Below are 27,973 nucleotides of genomic sequence, written 5' to 3' on the forward strand. Positions count from 1 at the left end.
GCTGCCGGTGGCGCCGCGCGAAACAGCTGCAACAAGCAGATGTGCGCATACGCCGAGTTAACTGGGACTACAAGGAAGAAGGAAAGCCCAGAAAAGCGGAGTGGCGGAAGACTGATTTTGCCATTCGGCTGAGCAAGTTCTACTCGGCCGGATGTAGCTATCGCGTCATTCCAGGTTTGACCATAGCTAAACCGCAGCCATTTTGTTTAGTGCACTGACTACTGCCAAGAGAAAGGTCTGTAGGAATGCACTGACTACTGCCAAGAGAAAGGTCTGTAGGAAAGGTGTCGTCAAGGCCTTTGTTACGAGTAAGTAGAAAGCAGCCTATTAATTTTTAATGCAATCTAAAAGAAAGCAAATTCCAGGAGGCCGTATTTGGGCATCAGAAGTTATCGGCTCAGACTGAACTTCAGAGCCCCGATATTTAACTATGCTGGGCTGCAGAGGCGTAGTAATCTAGATATTTTATATTTTTCTGAGTTACCCTTTGAATATCAAAATAACGGTCTGTTCAAAACCTCAAAATCTTTCAGTGGTCAAGCTCTTTATAAGGAGGAACGCTGAGGGAGACGAGTGGAGCGGACGCGCTTCACAATGACTTTTCGAACTTCCTGCTTTATTCTCCCAATTACCCGTCGTAGTTCGCGCAATTTCTACCTCAGGCACTCGTGAACACCCAAGCGACCTCTACGAGGAATTCTTTGTCCGTGAGTACGCTGTATTTTGCACAAACAGCTTACGAGGACCTCCGAGGCGGAGTCGCCGCACTAAGCCTGACGCCACCTCGGCGGCGCACGGCGGAGCGGCGTTCGAGGTCAAGGCATCATATGACCGACGGCGCTGCCTTCCCATTCAGACAGCGGGTCGTGCTCGCTGCCTACGGCAACACAGGGAGGCCACGAAATTGCCGGCATGGAAACCCAAGACGCCACGCCCGTAATTTGGACCACCAAAACACTGGAACCCCTTTCTTCCTTTCTTCTCTTAGTCCCTCCTTTATCCCTTCCCTTACGGTGCTGTTCAGGTGTCCGCCAAATGTGACAGGTACTGCGGCATTTCCTTTCCCCCCAAAACCAATTTACCAAACAACAGAGGGGGCCTACCGCACGGGACTCCGCAGGAGAACTCGTACTCAAACTCGCGTTTTGAATGGACGACACGAGACATGACTGAAGCTTACCCGAAGGCTGCGGCATGATTCAGGATGACCGACAAACAAAAAACGATTCGAACCTGTAACGGATCTCCCCGGAGAACACTCGGACCGAAAGAAGGGACTAGGCGACTGGTGTACCCACACAAACGCACATTTAATACACTCTACGTGACACACACACTAGAACACCAAACTAACAAAACTAACAGAAAACACAAAGACATACATAAATACATACGACCCGGCAACATTCCTATCAGCGTCTACTACTAGCGTTCTACTGTTAGTGGTCGGCGTTCGTGTTCACGGTTGGTTCGGTGCGGCTGCGGTGGTGTATGGATCCAGTATCCGGCGTCGAGGCGGCGTTTGGCGTGCTTGGGCTGGCGTTGTAGGCGGTGTCGCTGGCTGCGTCGTACAAGCTCCCGGTCCAAGCGCCCGTGAAGGTGATGCCGGTGTTGTTGGCGCTGGGGGCACCACCCGGATGGGTGGCAACAGCGCTGGAGACACCCCAGGCCGTAGCAGGTGGTAGCGTCCTCCGTTGACTCCCCGGAACGGGCTCAGGCACGGCAGGAAGTCCACGATGCGAAGCCGCAGAACGCGAGCTCAGCGGAGCAGTAGCCGGCGTCGCTCTCTTCCAGCCGATCCGTCCCTGACCCGCCGGAGCCTCCGCTTGTCTGCTGTTCCCCCCGTGCCTCGCCCTCCCTCGCCCCTTTTATAGCCCCGGCGTTAGTCCACGTAAGCCTTGTCGTCGTCTTCTTCTCTTCTCCACCAATCATCTCTCTCCACCTCACCGAATGCTTCTCCACCAATCACCTCTCTCCAACTCACGGAATGCTTCTTCTTCATCTTTATTCTTCGGTTAATACAAGTCGTCTTCTTCACACCTCTTTCCTTTAAAATTTAATTTAGGCTGCGTAATATATGTGAGAAGCACACACACCTGCGGAAAGACCAGCACGCCGCGTCAAATTTCCGAGGCGGCCGCATGATGATTACAAGGTGGTAATACGTCTACGCCGAGGGGTGACGCTGCAGGTTATTTCCGGTAGGTAGCTATTTGCTGCTTTCCAGTTCAAGGTCGGCCGCCAATTAGCCCACGATGCCAGGGTCAGAGTCAAGCCGGAGCAAAACATCGCTATTCTGAGCACCCCGGATCCGGACATCACTGAACAGGCATGCAACATCAAAGCAATCAATCTAGGAGGAAAGGAATATTCAGTGAATGCTTATGCAGCCCAACCAGACAACTCATGTAAAGACATTACTATCGGCTCCTTACCGATACCACCAAAACAGGAATTGCTAAATTTCACCGAAATATGTCCCCAACAAATAAACAGCATTCAATTGAGGCCTTTCGGCACAAAGGGAGCATGTCTCTATACCTTAGAAGGCCAAGCAGTATTACGATTTGTCTACCTCAGCGGTATAGAATACAGGTGCAGACCATTCCCACCAGTGATGCAGGTCGTCGGATGCTGCCTGAAAACAGGACACCGTGCTGACATTAGCCCCACTCCGCAGGAGGAAAGATGCGACAAGTCCGGAATACGCAATCATCCACCAGGACATGTAGATTGCACAAAGCGCTCCATCGTCTGCGACACATCCAACCACTCCACCACTGGTACGAACTGTCCGGCAAGACAGAGGAATTACACCAAAACAGGGAAAAAGACAGGCAAAACTGATGATGCCGGAACCCGAGGCCATTCTTATGGAGATGTTGCTGCTCAGAGTACTCTTCTAGATGTGCAGAAGAACCAAATGACTGAGCAGAAGCCAATGACTGCGCAGCAACACAAGACGGAGCAGGAGTACAAGAGTGAGCATCGAACCAGGAATAAGAATAGGCCCAAATTGAACTAAGTCAACCGGGCGGGACCACCGCAAAGGTATAGCAAGAGAACGACACTGACCACGAAAGTGAATCTGAACAACGGTACACGCAAGGAACTCACCGTCCATACAAAGAAACCTCGTAACCGAAGCACAGAAGAATGGCCACCCCTCTCACCGCTGAGGAAGGAGAACCCGTCGGTCACCACGGCCGCCTAGACACCTTTGGAGCAGGCCATGGAGTCCGAGAACCCGAAACAGTCGAAAAAAGGAGATAGTCAAAACCACACGAAAAAACACAATGTGGACAGCTTGAATGCTGGAATAAAACTTCGGAACGCTATTTCGCACAACTCCAACCCTTTCTGTGGCCCAGTGATACCAAGCCGGACGCCACTGAGCCATGGGCTTCTGCCTCGAAAGCCAGTGATTCCGCAGCTCGCATTCAGAAGACCTAGGAAGCGCAGTCACTCCGGAACGCTACGCCCGAAAAAGAAGCCGGCCCTGCTAAAAAGGGTGAGTTGCCCGTCCAAGCTGCCTCCACTACTTCCCCTTATTCAACCCATGAGCCCCCTCCCCATTACACCTCAAGAGGCGGTAAAACAATACTCACTTTCCGCTGAATGTCACTCAGAAATCACTTGCATAATCAGCACTCTAGCAGCTTAACAAATCGGAGCGATGCAGTAACAGCTCATACAAGCCCAGCCGCAGCTGATGCAGTCCCTGACTGACAGGATGGAAACTACGACCAACACTCGCTTGCAAAAGCATGAAGCCGGCATCAACAAGCTTTTCTAACTTGTAATTTATAGGAATTGCCTCGCAAGCCGCGCACAGTTCAAGCCGCTGCCCGTCCTCATCCAGTATCTTCAGGCGAGAAATATGACACTGAACAATAGCACGCATTAAGGTCGGCGGCGACGCCAATCCACTACACCAACAAAAACAATGAATATGGCAATGGAACTGTCGCAGCATACGCCGAAGACAAGAGCAGCTAGCAGCATATATCTCAAACTGCCGTAATCCCCCCCCCCCCTTGTCATCGCTCTGCAAGAGAGGGAAACAAATTTCATTCATATTTGCGGTTACCACACGACAGCCCTTGCGCCACGTACGACCATCCTGACACTCGCATCAATGCCGGTGCTTGACCGCACACCGACAACCACTCCCGACAGCAAGGGCACTCAATATACCTCGATAGGGTTCATCTCACCCGGGTGTTACGTTTCGCCTACGACGCGCGGTATAGCCGGCGCGGATGCAACGGACGCCGGGGCTTCGTTCAAAGTGGCGGTCATTTTGGCCCGTTCAGCGCTGCCGCAACGCCTCCCGCCAAGCGCGTCCAGGCAGGTTTCAATGCCACGTGTCTTCGTGTGTGCATGTTGGTGCCAACGCTTGTCAAAGCGCAGCAGCCGGGGAGAGGAGCTCCCCAACTGGGAGGCGAGGAGGTCTGACCGGCGCCGGCCCGGCGGACGCGTCACGTCTCAACATGTCCGTGCGTCGCCGTCTCGTGCGCCTCATCCCGAGCCGTTCCTTCTTGCCCTCGACTTCGAGGGTATAAAGGCAGCTGCCCCGGACGCCAAAGGAGGCTTCGATTTTTTCCGTCAAGTAACGTGGTCGCCCTGACGGGCTGCTCTTTTGCGATGCTAGAATAAACAAGTTGTTCTGTTGGCAGTCGACTCATCCTTTGCCAGGACCTCCGGATGTTTCCAGCTGTGCCCCAGGCCGCCAGGCCAACGCTACCCTTGGGGCTTGCGGCCCACTTGCAACAACTGGTTGCCAGCGGTGAGATCCCGACAACGGAGGCCAGCAGCGAAGATATGCGGTCGAGTGTATGCTGAACAGCACAACGACCATCCGGGAGCAGTGCAACGAGCCCTGTGCGATGACTGGTTGCCTGCAGCGGAACGACTGCGCGGAATTCTTGGCTGCGAGGTTTGGTGAGTGCGGGGCTTTCTTCTTCTGAGTTTTGCCAGGCTTTTGTTAGTGTCAGAAACAGAGCTGGTAATTGTGGTTGTCGTTGCTGCCGGGTTAGTTTGCGGCAAGAAATAGTAGGCAGTAGAGAAAGCAGCATTCGGAGCAGCCATGGATTTGAAGTCGTTGCGCAAACCGAAATTGCTGGAGCTTGCAAGAGAGTTGGGTCTGGATGTCTCAGACAAACTCAGAAAACCAGAACTGCTAAGGGCTATTCTTGAATTGGAGGCTGAGGATGACGAGCTGTCGGAATGCCTTGAGACCATTGAGGAGAGGGCAAAAATACAGGAGCGCGAACGTAAAGAGCAAAAAGAGAAAGACGAGCGCGAACGTAAAGAGCAAAAAGAGAAAGACGAGCGCGAACGTAAAGAGCAAAAAGAGAAAGACGAGCGCGAACGTAAAAGAACAAAAAGTTAAAGAGAAAGAAGAGCGCGACTGTCAACACGCTTTGGAAATGAAGCGTCTCGAGGTAGACATGAAACGCGCTCGTAATGGAAGTCAGGCACGCGGTGCAGGAGAACGAGTATCCTTCAAAATGACTGACCTGATGCGGCCGTTTAAGCTTGGAGAGGACATTGGTTTGTTCCTGGTTAACTTTGAGCGAACGTGCGAGAAGCAGGGGTTCTCTCGGGAAACGTGGCCACAGCGCTTGCTCACTTTGTTACCCGGCGAGGCGGCCGACGTAGTCGTTCGCTTGAATAGAGAGGAGGCAGAGGATTTCGACCAAGTGAAATCGAGTCTGCTAAAAAAGTACAGGCTGTCAGCGGAGGCGTTCCGTCGGAAGTTTCGGCAAAATGAAAAAGGCAGAACTGAGTCATATACAGAGTTTGCCTACAGGCTTATGTCAAACATGCAGGAGTGGCTCAAAGAAGAGAAAGCGTTTGGTGACCACGAGAAAATTGTGCAGTGTTTCGGGCCGGAACAGTTTTATAGTCGGTTACCTGAGAACGTGCGGTACTGGGTCTTGGATAGGCCAGACGTTAGTACAGTGGCTAAAGCCGCCGAGCTAGCCGAGGAGTTTGTAACGCGTCGGGCTCGCGGAGCTTAGGACGGTCAAAAGGGTGAATTTGGCTCCAAGTCTGATAGGCCGAAGTTCACACACATGAGAGCAAGGGGGGACACACGTAGTGCGGATGCGAGTGAAAGCAGTCCGACCGAACGTAAGGAGACGGCGGCAGCCGAAGCCGAACGCAGAAAGCGGTTCGAGACGAGGCAAGCGCGCGTGTGTTATACGTGTCAGAAGCCGGGTCACTTTTCGGCGCAGTGTCCAGAAACAAAAACAAAAGTTGTGTTTTTGTCATTATGCAGCACTGACGAGAACATGAAGCTTCTCGAGCCTTACATGTGAGACTTCCTCGTGAACGGGAAAGAGTGCCGAATGCTTCGTGATTCCGCAGCTACAATGGATGTAGTTCACCCCTCTTACGTAGAACCCGATATGTTCACGGGCGAGTGCGCATGGATCAAGCAAGCCGTGGAAGCTCATAGCGTGTGTCTGCCCGTAGCAAAAGTGCTTATTGAAGGACCTTTCGGAGCACTTGAGACGGAGGCCGCAGTGTCAACTATGCTGCCCCCCCCCAGTCCCCGTGCCTATTTTCGAAAAGGTCCGATCACCTCCTGCGCGAGAGTGGGCTTTTGTTTGGTGAGGCTATCGTTCAGGCCTTAACCAGATCGAGAGTTCGGGAGCTCGCTGCAAAGGCGGTAGTTGCGGGGCCGACGTTGTCGAACAATGAGAAAGGGTCGCAGGCGCTGCAAGCTGATATTCAGAGCACGTCCGAACTGAATAAAATTGAGCCTGTAGCGTTGAAGGCACCAGGTACTGGAGAGGAAATGCCCGACACGGGAAAGTTAGAAGAGCTATCTGCAGATTTGCTCATCGCGCCTACGTCAGATGGACTTAATAGGTTGCTAAAAGTCAGCCGGTCGGCTTTGATAGCCGAGCAAAAAAAGGATGGCAGCCTAGAAAACATGCGCTGCAATGTCAAGGAAGGTATCGCCAAGAAAAATGCTCGTTTTGTGGAAAGAGGTGGGGTCCTGTACCGGAAGTATCTAGACCGCAGGGGAGTGGAGTTCGATCAGCTGATCGTGACTCAGTGCTACCGTCAGGATCTGTTACGCTTGTCGCATGGGGGTTCGTGGTCCGGACACCTAGGAGTGAAGAAGACTAAGGACCGTCACTTGCAAGAGTACTATTGGCCAGGGTGTTTTCGTGACGCAGAACACTTTGTGAGGACATGTGACACCTGTCAGCGGGTTGGAAAACCAGGGGACAAATCGAGGGCGCCGTTGAAGTTGGTACCTATCATTACGGAGCCTTTTAGACGGCTCGTTATGGATACAGTGGGACCTCTGCCGGTAACAGCCACGGGGTACAGACACATTTCGACTGTAATCTGCCCAGCGACAAAGTTCCCTGAAGCAGTGCCGCTTAAAGAACTCAGCTCAGTTGAGATAGTCAATGCACTACTGTCCATATTTGCGCGAGTTGGTTTTCCTGCGGAAATCCAGTCAGATCAGGGCACAGTGTTTACTAGCGCTTTGACGACAGCCTTTCTCAAAAGGTGTGGTGGAAAGCTGTTACACAGCTCAGTGTACCACCCACAGTCGAATTCCGTTGAGAAGCTCCACTCCGTCATAAAGCGCGTGTTGAGAGCATTGTGTTTTGAAAAACAAAGTGATTGGGAGCTGTGTCTGCCTGGGGTGATGTTTGCATTAAGGACCGCGCCGCATGCGGCTACGGGGTTTTCGCCAGCTGAGCTGGTGTACGGTCGCTCGCTGCGGTCTCCGCTTCGCATGCTTCGAGACTCGTGGGAAGGAAGGGGCGACGACCCAGTCGTGGTCGATTACTTGCTTAGGCTTCTCGAACGCTTAAGAAGGGCACAGAAGTTGTCAGGTGAAGCAATGGAAAAGGCCCAGCAGAGGGCCAAGGTTTATTATGATCGGACAGCCAGGGCCCGTCGTTTTGGGGTGGGCGATGAGGTAATGCTATTGCGCACATTGCTAAAAAACAAACTCGACGTGCAGTGGGAGGGCCCAGCACGGATTGTTCAAAAACTGTGGGACGTTAACTACGTGGTGAGTTTGCCAGGAAAACGGAAAGCACAGCAAGTTTACTACTGTAATCTGCTCAAACCCTATAGACAACGGGAAGCAGTGGTGTGTATGATGGTAAACGTTCCCGTCGAGCTTCCGGGACTAGGCTCAGTGACGAACAGGGAAGACACCGATAAGGTCATTAGTGACTTAATCAGTAAAGCACCGCTGTCGCCTGAGCAGAAAACCGAACTACACCAACTCTTACAAGAGTTTCAAGGTCAGTTCTCTGAGAGGCCTGGTAGGACTTCTGTCCTTACTCATGAAATAGAACTTACCTCCCCAGAGCCAGTACGATCCAAGGCGTTCCGGGTGTCACCCCGCAAGCGCGATATTATGGAGGCTGAGGTAAAGAAAATGCTACAGCTCGGTGTTATTGAGGCGGGTGAGAGTGATTATACCTCCCCTTTGATTTTAGTTGAGGTACCGGGCAAGGAACCTCGTCCTTGCGTCGTCTACCGCAGGCTTAATTCCATCACTAAGGATCAAATTTATCCGATCCCAAACATCGAGGAGCGCCTTGGGCAAGTTAGTAGCGCTCAGTTTATTTCCACCCTAGATCTTGTCAGGGGTTATTGGCAGGTTCCACTTACAGAAGAGGCTAGTAGGTATGCGGCGTTCATTTCACCAATGGGAACATTCCGTCCTAAAGTTTTGAGTTTTGGTTTGAAGAATGCGCCAAACTGCTTTTCAAGCCTCATGGACAAAGTGTTGCGGGGACAGGAAGAATTCGCTTTACCGTATTTAGACGACGTAGCGATATTCTCCGCATCCTGGTCTGAGCATATGGCACACTTGCGGGCAGTGCTAACCCGCCTGCGCGAAGCGGGCTTGACAGTCAAGGCTACCAAGTGCCAATTAGCACAGGCCGAGGTTGTCTACCTCGGTCACGTGATTGGACAGGGTCGTCGCCGCCCCTCTGAAATAAAGGTGTCCGCTGTGCGAGACTTCCCGCAACCGCGCACGAAGACCGATATTCGGTCGTTCTTAGGTGTCGCCGGCTACTATCAGAGTACATCCCCAGGTACTTCGATATCGCGGCTCCCCTGACGGATGCTCTAAGAAAAACAGAGCCCCAAACAGTCGTCTGGGGCGAGACAAAAGAAAGAGCTTTTAGCGCCCTAAAGAGCGCCCTAACAAGCCAGCCCGTGCTACGATCGCCAGACTACACAAAAGGGTTCGTTGTTCAGTGCGATGCTAGCGAGCGAGGCATGGGCGTTGTACTGTGCCAACGGGAAAATGGAGAAGTGGAACACCCCGTCCTGTATGCTAGTCGTAAGCTGACCTGTCGTGAGCAGGCGTACAGCGCCACCGAGAAAGAGTGTGCGTGTCTCGTGTGGGCCGTTCAGAAATTGTTATGCTACCTAGCCGGCTCGAGGTTTATCATTGAGACGGATCACTGCCCTCTCCAATGGCTGCAGACCATCTCTCCCAAAAATGGCCGCCTCCTGCGCTGGAGCCTCGCTTTGCAACAATATTCCTTTGAGGTGCGTTTCAAAAAGGGGAGTCTCAACGGTAACGCCGATGGCTTAAGTCGAGGCCCCTAACGTAGGAATCCACCTCAAAGTTGTTTGTTACTGATGTTTTCTTCCTGAGGCAGGATTTTTAACATATTGCTTTTGTTTAATGTTTCAAAGCGATGACGTGCTTTCTAGTGCAATTTTCCCATTTGTGGACGCGTTTTGAGTGCTGCTTGACAACTATAAGGAACTAGGCAGTAGTATAAAAGGCGAAAGAGCCTGGCAGAGCTTAGTCAGGGTTGTGTCGTGCTTGCTGACTGAGCGGTTGCGTTTCGGCATAGTTCTAACGCTTGCTGGGAACGAGAACAAAAATGGCAACTCTCCCGAAGTCACTTTTCAGTGCTCTGTGTGAACCTGAACCTGAGAACGAGGCCTTCTCTGTGCGCTGCGCTCAAGCAACGCCGGGGGACGACCGATTTCGATTACGAGCATCATCGAGCGACATCCCTCCGGACAGCGGATGCAGTACCCTGACCATCGGGATCTCCTTCTCCCGGCGGGGCGGTCTGTTACGTTTCGCCTACGACGCGCGGTATAGCCGGCGCGGATGCAACGGACGCCGGGGCTTCGTTCAAAGTGGCGGTCATTTTGGCCCGTTCAGCGCTGCTGCAACACCTCCCGCTAAGCGCGTCCAGGCAGGTTTCAATGCCACGTGTCTTCGTGTGTGCGTGTGTGTGTGTGCATGTTGGTGCCCACGCTTGTCAAAGCGCGGCAGCCGGGGAGAGGAGCTCCCCAACTGGGAGGCGAGGAGGTCTGACCGGCGCCGGCCCGGCGGACGCGTCACGTCTCATCATGTCCGTGCGTCGCCGTCTCGTGCGCCTTATCCCGAGCCGTTCCTTCTTGCCCTCGACTCCGAGGGTATAAAGGCAGCTGCCCCGGACGCCAAAGGAGGCTTCGATTTCTTCCGTCAAGTAACGTGGTCGCCCTGACCGGCTGCTCTTTTGCGATGCTAGAATAAACAAGTTGTTCTGTTGGCAGTCGACTCATCCGTTGCCAGGACCTTCGGATGTTTCCAGCTGTTCTCCAGGCCGCCAGGCCAACGCTACCCTTGGGGCTTGCGACCCATTTGCAACACGGGCACAAATATGGCCTCACTATTCGTAACATCTACAGCAATCCCAAACATAAAGGCAGAGCTATTTCGGGCATGCTGGGCGCCTTTCGTTAATGAAAGCTACTTGTAGTGGGTGAATTTAATGCACTGAGGATACACCTCCGATACCTACAAAGGAAACCTCATTTCTACAACAATGGCTGATTACAACCTTGGCCTCATCACAAACCCCACCGTACCAACTAGCATTGTCATAAGTTTCACCCGAAACAGCTCAACCGGTGCTCTCGTTGTGCCGGAGCTCACAGTACTGAGTGCTGTAATGCGCAAGTTTTTAAGTGTTCCAACTGCAACGGGCCTCATGATGCCTCATCTAAGAATTGTCCGCGCTTAAAAAATGAGCGTGCCGTTCTAAAGCAAATGGTTCAGGACAATTTTACGCACCATGAAACGGCCGCGACTGTTCGGAAAAGGCGCTCTCGCCGCAAGAATTCAAGAAAGTCTATTACAAAAAGCAACCGCATCGACGCGCCCACGGCACCTCCTTTTCAACCTCCTCCCGTGCCGCCACGTACAAGGGTGTCCAGTCCGCGAAATATCGCCTAGGATAATCAGACCTCTTCATGTGCGTATGCTTGGCCTGCCCTTCCGCCGTTACGTCCTGCTGATCCTCCTCAGCGCAAGCTCCCATCGCAGAGCTCACCTGTCGTTAGAGAAGGGCTCCCAGAGCAACATCGCCAAGCCCTCGTGATCCTCAGGACAGTGACCAACGCCATTCGCCCGCTGATACAGGCCCCGCAATTGTCAACCGCCCGAAGCGTCTTACTGGCGCTGGACTCTCTGGTTCCAGCACTACAAGATCTTTAAAACAGACTGGCTGGCCAGCTTCCCACGTTTTGTGAGGAAGTCAGGGGCGCTGCGGTCTTCCAGTGGAACGCAAGAGGCCTAAAGGCATGAATCGCAAGTTTTCGGCAATATGTTTTCAACAACCACTTCCAGATATTAGTCATCTGTGAACCGAACTAATCTCAAGCAATCAGGCTTTCCGGGTACGAGCCCTTCTTTGCTACGACATGCGAGGAGCGCAGCAAAGTTCTGGTCTACATCCGAACCAATATAACGTACGTTTGCTGCCCAGTTCAACCCCACAATGACAATCAGTAGGAGTGTTTAATAGTCAAAAAAGGATCCATAGAGTTCACACTGATTATGGCATATGTCTCCCCTCCTCTCAATTGGACTATGAGAGGTTAAAGACAATTATGAATTCAATCCGGGCTCCTTGGATCATTAGCGGAGATTTCAACGCTCACTACCAACTGTGGGGAAGTCCTATAATCATTGCCAAAGGGAGGAATCTGGCCTTATTTGCTTCAGAAAATGAACTTTACGTAATGAATTACGGCAGCCCGACATACCTGCGAGGCAGTTTATATAGCAGTTGCCTAGACCTGACGCTTGCTTCGCGGTCTCTGCGCCAGTGTGTCCAGTGGTTTTGTGCTGTGGAGACCCACGGAAGTGACCACATACCCACCTACCTCAAGATTCCAGATCTTGGGGCGTCCGGCCCAGCTAAACACGCGCACATCGATTGGACGGCATTTAAAACTCGAATGGAAGAGGCGTGCAAAGAAGCCCTCGCTTCCAATTTGGAGGACATTGTAGCAACAGCAATGAAGGCTGCTAGAGGCTTCCTCACGTCAGCTAGAATGCGTACCGAATTTGATTTCGAATTAGACCGCCTATGCGCTATTCGTCGGCGTGGAGAAAGACGTTACAGACGGACCAAATGCAAAACGGACCTCAGAGAGGCGCGTCGTGTGGAGAGGAAAATGAAGCGACGAATAGACACGCTGGTGGAACAGCGCTGGAAGTCATTCTCTCAATCTCTGGATCCTCGAAAGCCCATGCCCCTCATTTTGCGTACAGTGCGGGGGCTTCGAACGCTTCCAAAGCAAAGACAGCCTTTCTATGCGTTTGCTCTACATCAAAACCGTCATCAGATTGAAGTTACAACTGACTTCTGCAGGAAGATCGCGGGTGCAGTGACTACCTCGGGTTCTGTGTTCCTCCTGCGGCACGGGATTCAGCGATGGATGTTGTTTTTACTCGTGAGGAACTTGATGCTGCTCTTGCAGAATGTAAGCGTTCGTCTGCACCAGGTGCAGACGGCATTACATATGCTGCGCTGAACCGCTTTGGCCACGACGCGCGTAGAGAGCTACTCAGCCTTTAAACTACTCGAGGCAAGAGGGAGTAGTTCCTCCTCAGTGGAAATCCAGTCGCATGATACCATTACTAAAACCAGAGAAATCGCCGCTCGACCTGCCATCATACAGGCCAATAGCTTTGGCCAGTTTTGTTGGAAAAGTCATGGAACGAATGATTCTGGCGCGTCTTGAGTGGTATCTTGAATACAATAACGTGTATCCTAATGTCATGGCGGGTTACCGACGGGGTCTATCCTCTATAGACAACGTCATTGATCTCGTGCCCACAGTATAGAAACAGAAACACGAGAAGCGCATGTGCGCGGCACTTTTTTATATTAAAGGTGCATACGATAACGTGACACATGAGGCCATCTTTGATGCGCTAGAGGCTGTTGGAATCGGTGGACGGATGTATAGGTGGATCCAAAGCTATCTGACCAAAACGACATTTTTTATTATGTGTGAAGATGGCTCCACGCCCGCGCATTACACCTACCTGGGCGTACCCTAGGGCGGAGTGCCAAGTCCTACTTTGTTTAATCGAACACTTATAAGACTCCAGGAGTGCCTACCTAATACCGTCCATATCTGTATGTATGCCGATGACATCTGCATCTTTGCCTCCTCTGAGACTTCAGAGGGCAGCAATCATAACTTCATCCTATCTCCGAGAGCAAGGCCTGAGTGTGTCAGCCGAGAATGCTCTAGAGTGGCATTTACGCGCAAAAGTGTGACTCGTTATTCGCTAAATATTGACGGCCTTGTCACTGCCTATCGTGCATCTCATCGTTTCTTTTAGGAATTGTTATAGATCGGAATTTATCATGGAGCCCGCATCGCAGCATTGTAAAGAAAAGCTGATCTCTATCACACGCCTACTCAGATTTCTTGGCGGCAAATCAAAGAAATTGCCGATTCTATCAATGCTGCAACTCTACAGAGCAATCTTTTTGGGATTTTGTGGTATAATACACCAGTGCTTTCAAGCACATGCAAGACGAATTTGCGTGCCCTCCAAACTATACAAGGTCAGGCACTTCGCACACGCCTATGTCTCCCTCGCAGCGCATAGACAGTTGCTACCATAGCAATCGCCCAGGACTACCCACTCTCGACGTATATAACCCTTGACACCCTGCGGATCCACATACGGCAGCTAACAAGGATTCCCCAGCACCACCTTGTGTCAATGGCGAATCAAAGACCACACGAAGAGTTTTCAAAGGTTTTAGCAGCCCACCAGTCGTCCATCCCATCACTGTTTACCCCGGCAGCGCGGCCTTCCTTTGCGCTATGCTGTCTACGGGAGCCATGCGTGCGTCTTACAATTCCGGGCATAACGAAAAAATCAGACTTATCGACACCGGCCATTAAACAGTTGACACTCTGCCCACTCCACGCCGCATATAGTGACCGCACTCATGTGTATACAGATGGCTCGGTCTCAGGTACAGTTTCAACCTACGCCGTGGTTATTCCTGCGAGACAGACCAGTATTATCCAGCCAACTCCGCATCGGACAACCTCCACCGGATCACAAGTGGCCGCTCTTCGTGCGGCTTTGCAATGCTTCGGTGCACAAACACCCCAGAAGTAGGCTGTGTTCTGTGACTCAAAAGCAGCCTTACAGTGTCTTAATTCTACTTTACGCCATGGCGATCACGATCAACTCGTAGCCTAATTAAGACATCTCCAACACCAGGCGCAGGAAGAGGGTCATGACATCGTCTTCTAGTGGATACCGGGACTCTCTGGCATTGTTGGAAACGACGCATCTTACGCTGCAGCTCGAGCGGCTGACGGCAGTGTCAACATAGTCCAGATACCGTTGACAAGGGCCGACGCAGCAAGACATCTGCGAATTCTTGGCCGAAAAGAGCTTTTAGCGTCATGGTCTTCTACTAGCAACTCCACTTGCCGTCTGCACCGCCCAGACCCCTTACTCCAACTCAGTTCTCCGTCCGGCCTCTCCCGCTGCGATGCTACGCTGTAGTGTCGCCTGTGTTTGGGAGTGGCGTTCACAAATGCTTACTCCCACTTAATCGCAATGGCAGACTCTCCTGTGTGTGAGATCTGTGGGTGCGACGAAACTATAGAACACCTTCTTTGTAATTTTTCTCGGTTTCAGCGTGAGCGTGCGATCCCGGCTGCAACACTCCGCCGTTTAGATCCTCGGCCCCCTACTGAAGCCAAGATTATGGGTCCTTGGAGTAAGCCTTCATCGAGAGGACAGCTTTGAAGGCGCTTCTGAAGTTATTGAAGGACTCAGAACTGAGTGCAAGATTGTGGACTATCAGTGTCTGCCCTATGTACCCTGCAAGCAACGGCCAACAGACATTTGCAAAAGTGATCAACTTCCTTTGTTCTCTCCCCTTTCTGTCTCTCCCTCCGTTCCCCATCCCACGTGTAGGGTAGCATACTGGGCGCTGCCTAGTTAACCTCTCTGCCTTTTCGTCTTTCTCTCTCTCTCTCTCTCACACAAAGTGTTTCAAGAGAGCCTTGGGAGTGACGACTTTCCAGTATACACTACTATTGCTTACGATTCCAAGATTTTTAACCCTCGTTCGCAGCTTATCACTGATTGGGATAAATGGCGCTCATATTTGGCAGCTGATTCTACCGAACCCCGTTCTGTCACCGACTGGACAGACCCTCTGGTGGAGGCCATTCAAGTGAACAGCAAACTCATTAAAAACAACCCTACGGCACCGCAGGTTGATTCGAATCTGGCTTATCTATGAGAGACCACACAGGGACTTCTCATGCGCTGGCGTCACCAGCGACACAATTGTAAATTGAGACTCCGCATTGGTGCTCTGACTCGGGAGGCAGAAGAATACGCGCACACGCTAGCCCGTGCAGCCTGGGCAACCTTTTGTGACGACCTCAATGTTACATTAAGCACTAAACGCATTTGGGCTCTCCTACGCGCTCTCTTAGACATAAAAATCCTCTATATCTCTGACACACGTAAACACACAGCGTCTAATAAAACTAGAGCTCCAAAAATGGACACCGTCGTAATTTGGCATCTCAGGGACACCTATATACCCACATCCCTTCAGTCAGCAGGTCCACTCAATCTATATCTACCTAACCAGGAACTTGATGCCGATAACACCTTAAATGAAGACCGCCGAGCACTATTTAGTATTAGCCGCTCTACGGCGCCGTGGCCGGGTGACATAACGTACAAGGCACTACTCGATCTGGACGAAGTCTTCCTCCAGGAAACCACGGAGCTCTTTCATAACCAGTGGCATGCTGGGACGCTACCATCAGCCTGGACGCATGCCAGCATGCGATTTATGCCCAAACCGGGCAAACCCCTCACTCTTCAAAATTTGCGTCCCATCTCCTAAACGATCTGTCTCGGCAAGCTCTTTGAGCATGCCTTTCTCAATTGCCTGCAACCGTTCCTGGAAACAACAGGCTTTCTCTCCAACGTTCAATTTGGCTTCAGGGGGCTTCGGTTGCAGTATGCCTGGGATGTTAAATGCCGCTTCCCAAATATTGTTCAGCAAGAATTTTTTGTGCGCTTTCTAGAAGCTGAATTATGTATGGCCAAATTTTGAATTTTATTATTTTATTATCTCTCCTCTTGACACTTTTTGCACGCTGGAAGGTCGGCGTTCCTCCGCCGGCCCCACCTATGGGAGCGGTGCTTCCTGACCCGCCTGAGTTACACGGCTTATTGGCCGCGGCCACAGTAGCTGCCTGACGTGTCAAAGAATCTAACCAATAACCACCTGTGAACTTTTATACGCAGGTGCGAGCGACGGAGGAGGGTGCGAGCATGAAAATGTAGCCGGGAAGGGCTCGCCAATTTCAGCGCGTGATTGTGGTTCCTCTCCTGCTTGTAGAAGTGTATTATTTGACTAAGATTTTGGCAACACAGTGGAGTGATTGATTGAGTTCAGGTACTCTCTTCGGAAGGTGTTTCAGAGCCCCTTCACCACTAAGCGCCGTACAGCCGCTACGCGAGCTATAGCCACCACGGGCTGTGGCACCCGCATATGGCAATATATTGAGGCCTTCCTCCAGAAACGCACAGCAGATCTCCACCTTGGGGATATCGCCTCTCAGCCTTACTCTCTGTCTAATCGGGGAGCCCCACAAGGAGCGGTCCTAATAACTTTGCTTTTAAGAGCGTTAGCTCTTACTCAGCACGTTTCGAGATTTCGTGGGGTCTGCAACCGTCCTGAGATCACAGCGCGATCTGTGGAAGCAACTAGAAAACTGCACATCTCGCATTGTAGGGTGCCTCGATGCCAGAGCCGGGTGGAGACAACTTAAGCGACGCCGCCATATTGAATCATAACTTGGCTCTCCCATGTACCGCGAAATGCTAGACTGGTAGCCCAGTGTAGCTCTCGCTGCAAAAGGCATTTCAAATTAAAGCACTTTGAAGCGCGCCGAGAGCATGAACGGCGCCGTTACAAACGCTAGCGCCGTTGATCCCGTGTGATTCAATATGGCGGCGCCGCTGAAGTTGTCTTCACCCCGGCGGCGCTGGCATCGAGGCACCCTATTGCATTGTGACTTGCAGCACCATCTACAATGGCATTGTAGTAACAACAACCTGCCGCGTGCCAATGATGAGGTCACGGTCCAGTATGGTAGATAGAGACGGAACTATGTGAGTATGGCGTCAGGGAACGAAATGGCAGCATAGGTTCGTTTTCACGAATCCAAAAAGCGGGCCATTCAAATTGGTTGTGCCCACCCATTCCTTTCCCCGCTCTAATTCCTCGACGCGCTACGCAGCAACCGCAACGGGCAGCGCAAGACGCCAGCCCGCCTACCACCTGCCACAAATGAGGCTCGCCTCACAGTGCAGCGCAGCCAGCAGCTGCCACCGCTCCCACCCAACGCTACTCGAGTAGTCATTCGCCCCCGAGGTGAACAACGACTACAAGACATCCCAACATTTCGACTCTTTAAGGCAGTGCACACCCATCTGAAAATCATCCCACCGGACGACTTCTGCCTGCGTATCCACCCGACAAACAATACTTTCACCTTGGCAACAACACACTTCCCAGCAGCGGAGGTTCCCAAAACGCTATGACCATTAGAGACCACACCTACCCGTGCGTAGCTTACGTGGCTCCCCCACCGCGGGCTACCAGAGGAGCGATCACGAACGCCTATGATGATGAGACCCCAACGCAACTCTACCAAGACCTGGTCAGAAGAAACCCGGAGCACTGCATACCAGCAGCACGCCGCATTGGAAAGACGCACTCCATCTTACTCACCTTCGACGCACCTACGGTCCCTCACTCCACCAAATACATGGGAACCATACACCGCTGCACCCCATACTGCGGCAGTCTGGATGCCTGCACTAACTGCAGACATCCGGGTCACGGCCACAACGTATGCCCAAGCCCATTATTATACTTAAAGCCGTTATCTGCAAGACAAACTCGACATTACCACCCTAGTTTTCTAACCCCTATATTCGCCAAAACAGACACCGAGAATTTTTCATTTTTCCCACGAACTATAACAGATTGGAATCAAATAAAACCAACCATTGCCCCATGAGGTCTAACCAATTAGTGCTATTTCTGTCTATTTTCCAGTGTTATTTCTTTCTTATTTCGCTCACTTGTACACCCACCCTGCTTAGACTTAGTGTCCGCAGTATTTCATAAATAAAATAAATAAAATAAAAAATACCAATCTTTGCCCCCCCCCCCCCCCTGTGGAACGCAACATTTGGAACAAGACTCTCCTTGCACGCCCAGTGCATTCTGTGCGAGGACCCTCAGCTTACCGGCACGGGATCCCGCAAGGGGATAAACCTTCACCGTGTCATGAAAAGAGCCCAGCCAGGCACAATTTCAGGAGCAAGAAGCGGTCGCAGCCAGGTGCACTTTTCCCTAATTATCGTCCGGATTCATCAAGCCCAACCAACACAAGCGAGCTTGGGCAGTGCCGTTGAAACAAATCTGGAACACCTCCCTCTCTTCGCACGGCCACATGACATCCATGACAGTAACTCCCAATGTGCAACGAGCCCTGGTAAAATCCCAAGAGGAGGCAACGGTGGCTAAAGCAGAAGCTACAGCAGCCCGAGCAGAAGCCGACGCCATTCGACAACGCACACAAGACTGGAAGTCTAGATAAGTGCTCTTGCCAACGGATCTCCCATTCCATTTACCCCCGCTCCTACCACATCCCAAACTCCCCCTTCCAACCCACCCACTGCCCAAATTTCGCCCAGGCACTCCGAACCTACTTCTTCTCCTGATTTGCCAGCAATGAAGGCTGACACAGAACTATCTACAAATTCACCTCCACACAGAACGCCCCCTCGCTCCACGCCCATCTCACTAGAAAGCATATCGACCCTGCTTGAGTCCTTTGCTGCTCGCTTCGGGGTAAAATTTCAGGACGCTATAAGTCACATCAACCAGGAATGTGCAACCCTGAAATAAGCGGTAATCCGCATAACACAAGGTAATGGTGTTCTTAAAAACCGACTCGACGTGCTATCCCAAGGATTCTCTGACCAATATAACGATCTTAAATCTCGGCTCAGCACTTACGAAACCAGCCTCCCAAAGCGCGACCTCACCCCAAACACGAAAGAAGCCCAGAGCTCCGGAAGGACAGGACAACGCTATCCCTGCCGTAGCTCAGGCCCCCACGCCCTAGTTACGGGGCCAAGCCGTAATCTTACACTCTGGCCGTGGAACTGCTAGTGCTGTGGCCAGAAGCCTCACTTGGCCCACCAAATGCTGTCCTGCGCTACAGGCCCCGACATCCGTGCACTGCAGGAACCCTCAAACCCACTTACCTTACCCTGCTATACTGCTGTTCTGCCCACATCCCCCACACTCTCTCGTGTAGCATTTTAGTTCGTTGTTCAATCACCCCTAGCTCCCATTTCATAGTGATTGAAAGTATTGATTGCCTTCTAATTGAGATTTTGCCGCAACATGCTCGAGCGAAGCGTCTCTTCATCCTAAATGTATATAGCCACCCTAAGTGCCTATAAATTAACCTCGAACGCCTCTTTACACTTGCGAAGCGCATAGCCAAGAGTTGCCCTTTACTCGTCGTAGGAGACTTTAACGCCCCACATAAGGCATAGGGTTACCCACACGACACACCGAAAGCACGTCGGGCTTGATTAGCCGCGCAACAAGCCGTCTCTACCTGCTCACACACCCTAGCTTTCCTACACGCACGGGAAACAGTGTCTCTTAAGACACTACACCAGACCCCACTTTCGGACATCGCCTTCCTCACGCCACATGGCACAACACACAAGAGAATCTATGTAGCGAGCACTGCCTTTTCGAGATTATCTTAAACAGTCAACTACACTGCAGGCCTCCCAGAGGCACTACTTTCATCAAGTGGGACTCTTTCCGCTCATGTAGAGCAGCCCGCACCTTCGCCCCATCACGCATATCACCGAATGGTCCAAGCAACCACAAAGCGAAGACCGATCCGTAACTCGCCCCATACCAGAGGACTCCCCAAGCGACACAATTCACTCCCGCCTCCTACATTTATGGGAAGCTGAAGCAGGCCTTGAGCGACGCTGGCAAAGGCAGCGTTGGAACCGGACACCTAAGCGCCGCCTAGCCCGTCTTAACAAAGAGATAAAGACGCACGCAGCGATTCTTTCACGCCAAACTTCGCAATCAGTGCTTCCCCGCATACTCTCCTGTAACACACCCCGACTATTCAGGCCTCCCTAAAGACCACCTTGATCAACCCATTACAGAAGCAGAGGTTAAGGCTGAACTACGGAGACTTAACACGTCCTCAGCCCCGGGCACAGACGGGGTACATAACAAGGCACTCAGGAATCTCGACGCACAATCCATTGCCGCACTTACAGAAAACTTTAATGGGTGCTAGCAAATGGGTACCCTCCCATCGCAATGAAAAAAGGCAAAAGTCGTCTTCATAGCCAAGCATTTGAAACCTCTGCCAGCGTATGCACGTGAAAGACTCATACTCGCATCTGCTCTGAAGCCTATGGACACATCCCTCCTATCTGAGGATTTGATCCTCGGCGCTTGGCCAGATAGTTTTAGAACTGTAAAGGCAACGCGAGCGCTCTCACGCGTTTTGAGCGACACGAACCTTGTCTCGCGTTTGTGATGTCAGAAAGTGTGCCTTGTTTTTTTTAAGTAGTTTTTCATCTGCCTCCTCCCATCATCATCGTCCCCCATCGTGACCTTCTTTTATCTCCTCTTCCCGTCCCCCGGAGCAGAGTAGCAGGCCAGATATTTATTTTTCAGGCCAACCTCTCTGCCTTTCCTATCAATAAACCCTCTCTCTCTCTCTCTGCTCACCTCTAACCTCAGAGCCATCTCCCCCACATCTTCTGTTGGCAAACTCATGGAGAATGTACTCAAGACAAGGCTTTGCCAATACCTAGAAAGCAACAATCTCATGTCCACTAGGATGTTTGGATTTCGTCCTGGGCTTTTCATACAGAACGTTTTCCTACCTCTAAAACATCACATTTTCGACTCGCAAACCTCCGACACCAAAGCTATCCTAGGGGTGGATCTCACTAAGGCCTTTGATAACGTTGCACACTCAGCTATCCTCCAATCCTTAAGAACCTGGGAGTCGGCACCACGATGTACAACTATATCCGAGACTTCCTCAGCCACCGCACAGCCATGCTTGCTTTCGGCAACCAACGCCTCCCAGGTGCCACGTTGGGAGTACAAGGTACGACCCAGAGAGCCGTCCTCTTCCCTATTCTCTTCAACATAGCACTCTTTCACCTGCCTCAAAAGCTAGCTCAAATCCCTAACATCCATTTCAGCCTCTACGCGGTGACATCGCTGTCTGGGCAAACCGCGGCACTGATGCCGAAATAGAAGAACACCTACAATTGGCCCTAACCACCATCGACACATATGTACGAGAGCGTGGCCTGACCTGCTCCCCTTCAAAGTCCGACCCAAACAACACGGTTCAGTCAATTCACCCATCTCCCTCACCCTAGGTGCCCACCCCATCCCACTGGTAGACAAAATCCGCGTGCTTGGGCTTGTCGTTTACTCCCATGGTGCGCACGGAGAAGTCATAAAGACACTTCACACACTCGGTCAACAGACAACCCGACTGATTCGCCGCACAGCGAAACGCCGGGCTAGGCTCCGCGAGCGACACACTACTCGCCTCACCCAGGCACATGAAACGACCGGCTCTTCAAACTCGGTGTCCACAACACTTAAGAAGAACTCACAGAAGCTACATTTCCGGCACAAATATCCTGTCTATCCAACTCAGAAGCTGGCCGCACTTTATTATCCCAATTAAACCTCACCACAACTACACACCCTACCGAGGGGGTCCCCCTTTCTCCTATCCTCCGCTCTAACATCAGCCTACCCCCGTGCCCAAGAACATGCACCCTGAGCGGGACAGGGACCGCAGAGTATCAAGGGCTCGGGCCCTGCACAAACAGTATGACGATGACCATGAGGTTGTCTACGTGGGCACAGTGGAGTACACGTCTGGTTCCCGTATGGCCTTGGCGGTAGCCAACAACCATGCAAAGCTTCTGACCTCCAGCTCAGTCATCACCAATCTGACCTCAGAGGCAGAAGAGGCAGCCATCGCCCTTGCTCTGATTTCTACATCCGCACAAAAATTAGCTCTGACTAAATCTGCCATTCTCCACTATGCCAATGACTTCATATCCCGCACTGCTGCTCGTTTACTGCGCTTCTGGCAGCCCCGGCGCCCTATAACCATTATCCGGACTCCAGCACATGCCTGCCTCCCCTGCAACGAGGAGGCTCATTCCTCAGCCCGAGGTCTGACATTCCGGGCGGGAGTCGAGCCCCTCCTATGGGCCGAGGAGCGCCTGCTCTCCTTCCGTGATATTCTCTCGTACTACCGGAAACAACGAAGGGATTACGTACCCCTAGCCGCATCCCTCACCATAGCGCAGGCCGCTCACTGGCGGCGACTACAAACTCGAACAGCTCTATACCCTATACTACTACATGCCCGATACCCAATCCAATTCGCCTCGTCATGAAAACTTTGCGGCTAACCAGGAGACTTTCTACACACCTTGCTCACATGCCCCACCTTTCCTCACCCCCATCACCATCCGTGGCAGAGTCTTACTGGGAGGCTCTTATGACCGAAACTTCTCAAGACCAGCGCCGGCTCATCTCCAGCGCTCTGAGAAAGATTGCTTTCCAAAGGCTATCCTTCGCTTTGTAGGCGTGCCTCCAAACAGTGAGGGAGTATCCAAGTGCCATGGAGGGGGCTTCGCCTCCACGATTTACAACGTTGGCAATAAAAGTTTCCGCCACCAACACCATACTTCCTGGGAGGCTGCTTTACGGACTGCTGAACCCGCCGGCTAAAAATGGCTGGTGCATCGAGCTTTATACACGCCGCGGTGGTTCACTGGTTAGAGCGCGCGGCTACTGATCTGGAATTCCCGGGTTCTAACCCATCCGCGGCGGCTGCTTTTCGATGGACGGGAAACACTAAGGCACCCGTGTGCTGTGCAATGACAGTGCACGTTAAAGATCCTCAGGTGGTCGAAGTTATTCCGGAGCCCCCACTACGGGACCTCTTCCTTTCTTTCACTCCCTCCTTTACCCCTTCCCTTACCACGTGGTTCAGGTGTCTGCCATTATATGAGACGGTTACTACGCCATTTCCTTTCCGCAAAAACCAATTTTCATTTCTATCCTCTCCCTCTATCCTCTCTTCCTGTCCCCTCACCTCATTAATTTAATTCCTTTATTTTGCCTGCTATTCTCTATTTCCGCTGCCCCAGCTCCGGTGCTTCAGTATCGATGGCAGGTGCCGGGGCTAGCAAAAATATTTTTTTCCTTTTTAATATTATTTTAATAAAGAAACCGCTACCACCACCATCATTTCTATCTTGCTGTATGTGAAGCATAAGCCTGTGGACTCCTGGACCAGTAGGGGACCATCCTGGACGATTTCTTTTTTTCTTTCAATAAAAGTTGTTTCCTCCCATCGATCCATCCAACTCTTTTTAGAAAATAGAGGACGCTTAATCTTCGCCTTTAAGAGTGTAACGCGACAGCGTGTTGCAGCACTGCGAGGGAGTCCACAGAACGCCATCGCCCGTTCGGCGCGATGCCTTGCCCGTTAGACAAATCGCTCTGCTACGTAGGGTGAAACCGACGCGCGGAGGGGAAACCACGTAGAAGCGCAGCCAGGCGCCTAGCCGAAACGCGCAGGACTCAAGTTCCAGTCGTAGTCCGTAGATACATCGTTCTCGGCAAACCCGAAGGCACGAAAGCCAGCATAGCTTCCGCGCCGAACGAACGGGCAGCAAGCCGCAAGCTTGGTGGTGAACGCGCTTTGGATGCGCGGTGCCTTGGTCACCACTCACCGCGTTATTCTGCGTGCCCGCACGGCCCCACTGCGCCCGAACGAGACAAGCGGGAGGCTGCTGCTGTTGCTGATAGGAAGAAAAGGAAAGTGCACGGGACTGCATACTGGCACAAGCCGAGCCACGCTCGCGGCCGCGTGCTGAAACTAGGAGTGTTAAAGGATAGGAGAAGATAGAAAGAAAAGGCGCGCGCTAATATGCCCATATATCAGTACCCTGCATGCATGCACTCCTGCGCTAGGTAAGGCATGGATTATTGAATAAATATTGAAGCCAAAGCTTCACTATGGTGGGTAAAGCTGATATCGCCGTGCATTGCCGGTTGACCTTCAAGTGAGCTAGAGGTAAAGTGTGGCTATAGTCCTTAACGTATGTAGTCAACCATGGTGCTGCACCACTTCACCCCTCACCTTTGACCTCTAGATATGCCGGTAGAGGGCGGTAGAATCGGCCGCAGCATTCATTGGGTGACAAACCTCTCTCGATGAACCATGAACTGGCACCTTCCAGGCTGGCAGTGTGGGCGCGCTGCCTCTCTAGTGTGCAGAACGAATTCAGGTTACAGATGCCAAGCCACATCAACTGGCCCGATGCACCACAGAGTTCGCTGTCTAACCATGTTCAGCAGTAGTTACACCGCAGCTAACTTTCTTCTGTCACTTCCTTTTTTACCCTATCCTTACGGCGCGGTTCGGTTGCGCCGATTCATTTCCTGAAAAATCAATTTTTATTAAGGCGAAAGCCTTTATAGGGTCATGACTCACCAGCGGGGATGTTCGCTGAAAAGTGTCACACTATAACTGTAAACCAAACTGATGACGTCATCAAAATAAAACAAAATAAAAAACAAAATAAATGAAATATATAAATGAAAGAAAAATAAAATTAAAGACAAAACACAAAAAGGAAATCAAATTTTTAAAACAAAAATAGAAAATAAAAATAAATAAGATATCAGAAAAAGTATTTTTTGAAATACAGCGCTTATTGCCGTCGTGGAAAATATTCAGTGGGGCACTTTGTTGAATGTGAGCTGAGGCGCGGTGTTACTTCTTGTGTCGCTGATTAGTGTTCAAGATGTTGATTAAAGACTACACAATTGTTACTTTCCCTGACGCTCATTAGCGCGAGCACGCTTAGTTTCTAGAGACACAGGAAAGCGTTTAAGCGGCATCCTTCCAGACAGGCGTTCAAATTGAAGTTGCTTTTTGGGGAAAGGAAATGACTCAGTATCTGTATCACATATCGGCGGATACCTGAACCATGCCGTAAGGGAAGGGATAAGAGAGGGAGTGAAAGAAAGAACGGAAAAAAGAGTAGTGGAGGGCTCCGGAATAATGTCGACTGCCTGGGTATCTTTAACGTTCACTGACATCGCACAGCACACGGGCGCCTTAGCGTTTCGCCTCCATCGGAACGAAGCCGCCGCGCTCGGGTTCCAACCCAGTAATCGGCGTTCAGGAGGACTCTGTTTCTGGAGACACAGGAGAGCGTTTAGGCGGCATCCTCCACGATCGGCGTTTAGGAGGCGTCTGGCAAGATTGCCTGAGGAGCGCTCCTCTTGAACGATGGCGGCGCCACTCAATGTCACACGTGTGCGCAGTACGCTGAGCGCAGGTGGGTTCTACCCTGGCACCTTGCGCATGCGCAGTGCATTATCGTATACTATGCTCCGAGTTAGGACATACTACGCCAACCACTAGTATTGTTAATTAGATAATTAATAAATTATTCATTAGCGAAATATCACTTAACCAATTACCAGCCACCAATGAACAAACCGTGAATTAGTATTTAACTACGTACTCAACTACTAATTCAATTGTCAATAATTACAAATAACTAATTATTACGATTTAACTGTGAGGACACTGGCCTGCGTACGTAGAGTATTAATAATATTCATCATCATCATCAGCCTTACTACATCCACTGCAGGGCAAAGGCCTCTCCCATGTCTCTCCAATTAACCCTATCCTTTGCAAGCTGCATCCACCCTTTGCCTGCAAACTTCTTAATCTCATCCGAACACCTAACCTTCTGCCGCCACCTGCTACGCTTACATAATAATATTTTTTTTTGGGGGGGGGGGGGGAAAGGAAATGGCGCAGTATCTGTGTCATATATCGTTGGACAACTGAACCGCGCCGTAAGGGAAGTGATAAGGGAGGGAGTAAAAGAAGAAAGGAAGAAAGATGTGCCGTAGTGGCGGGCTCCGGAATAAATTCGACCACCTGGGGATCTTTAACGTGCACTGACATCGCACTTATCACGGGCGCCTTACTGTTTTTCTTGCATAAAAACGCGGCCGACTTTTTTTTATGGAGGAGTCCGAAGGCACGGTTTTGAAGAAAGGTAACCCGCCGCGGTGGCTAAGTGGCTAGGGCGCTCCGATACAGATCCGGGGTTCCCAGGTCCGAACCCCACCGCGGCGGCTGCGTTTTTATGGAGGCAATACGCTATGACGCCCGTGTGCTGTGCGATGTCAGTGCACGTTAAAGATCCCCAGGTGGTCGAAATTATTCTCGACCACTCAACTACGGCACCTTTCGTCGTTTCTTGTTTCACTCCCTCCTTTATCCCTTCCCTTACGGCGCGGTTCAGGTGCCCAACCATATATGAGACATATACTGCGCCATTTCCATTCGCAAAAAAACAATTATTATTATTATTAAGAAAAGGCTTTTGAGGAAAGGGCGCAGTAGCCCTCAGTTCTGGAAATCTCGGTGGACACCTTAATCACATTTGATTGACAGCTATAGTGTGACGTTTTTGCGAACATCTCCGTTAGCAAGTCAGTAGCCTATAAAGGCTTTTTCCTTAAAAAACCCGCGTTCTAAAAAGTTCAATACTTTCGCATTCCTGCGCGTAAGTAGTCTTAAGTGGCTTCAGAACTTTTGTAGCGAGAGATACACTGGGCCAGCAATCGAGCATTTCGCGGTACATGGGAGAGGACAGTTGTGCGCATGCGCCGTTACCATGGCAACAGGAGAGGCGGCGGCGCTTCGTCGCCGCCTTGCCGCACGCCGCTCTACCGCCCGCACTGCGCTTCGCATGCGGAGCATTGCGTATAAAAGGCGGAGTAGTAGTACTAGTAGAAAACATTTATTCCAAAAAGGTAGGATAGAGAGGCGAAAATACAGATTTTGGGTGAAGTCCTTATATCAGGACCCCAATGTCCACCGCAGTTGCTGTTGCTTGGGATATCAGCTTTCGCTGCGTCGCCAAATCAGAGCTGAGCAGGGCAGACTCCGACTGTTCCTCGGAGTGATGTTTGTCTGGTTCGGAGGGCTTGGGACTGGAGCAGCCCCATGTTACATGATATGTTGTTGGAATTCCGCCACACCAGGGGCAGATTCTGTCATATCTGTCGGGGAAGATGATGTGGTACTTGTGTAGGTTAGGAAAGGTGTTCGTCTGTAGTTGTCGCTATTCCCTCGCCTGTGCCGTCGTTAGCTTACGGTGTGGTGAGAAATAGCCTTGTCTTTGTGTTCGGAGAAGGAGGCGCTCGCCGTAGGTAGAGGGGAGAGGGGTGGGGTCGGGGAGGTTAGTCGCTCGGTTAGTATATCCTCGAGCTAGACTCTCCGCGGCCTCGTTTCCCTCGAGCCCTTCTTGCCGAGGAGTCCAAGTGATTTGGTGCTTACATGTGGAATTTTGAACTTGTGGGGTAGTCAGAATGGGAGCGACGGAGTGTGGAAGTCTGCCAGAGAGGAAGAGGCGACACGAGGA

At 51.4% G+C, this 27,973-nt stretch overlaps 1 pseudogene; it reads left to right on the forward strand.

Annotated features, from left to right (window-relative positions):
• Nucleotides 1–19,527, forward strand: part of LOC144109869 (uncharacterized) — a 37,258-nt pseudogene extending 17,731 nt beyond the window's left edge.
• Nucleotides 19,528–27,973: the final 8,446 nt, after the last annotated feature.

Source organism: Amblyomma americanum, chromosome 11, assembly GCF_052857255.1.
Source record: "Amblyomma americanum isolate KBUSLIRL-KWMA chromosome 11, ASM5285725v1, whole genome shotgun sequence".
NCBI lineage: Eukaryota > Metazoa > Arthropoda > Arachnida > Ixodida > Ixodidae > Amblyomma > Amblyomma americanum.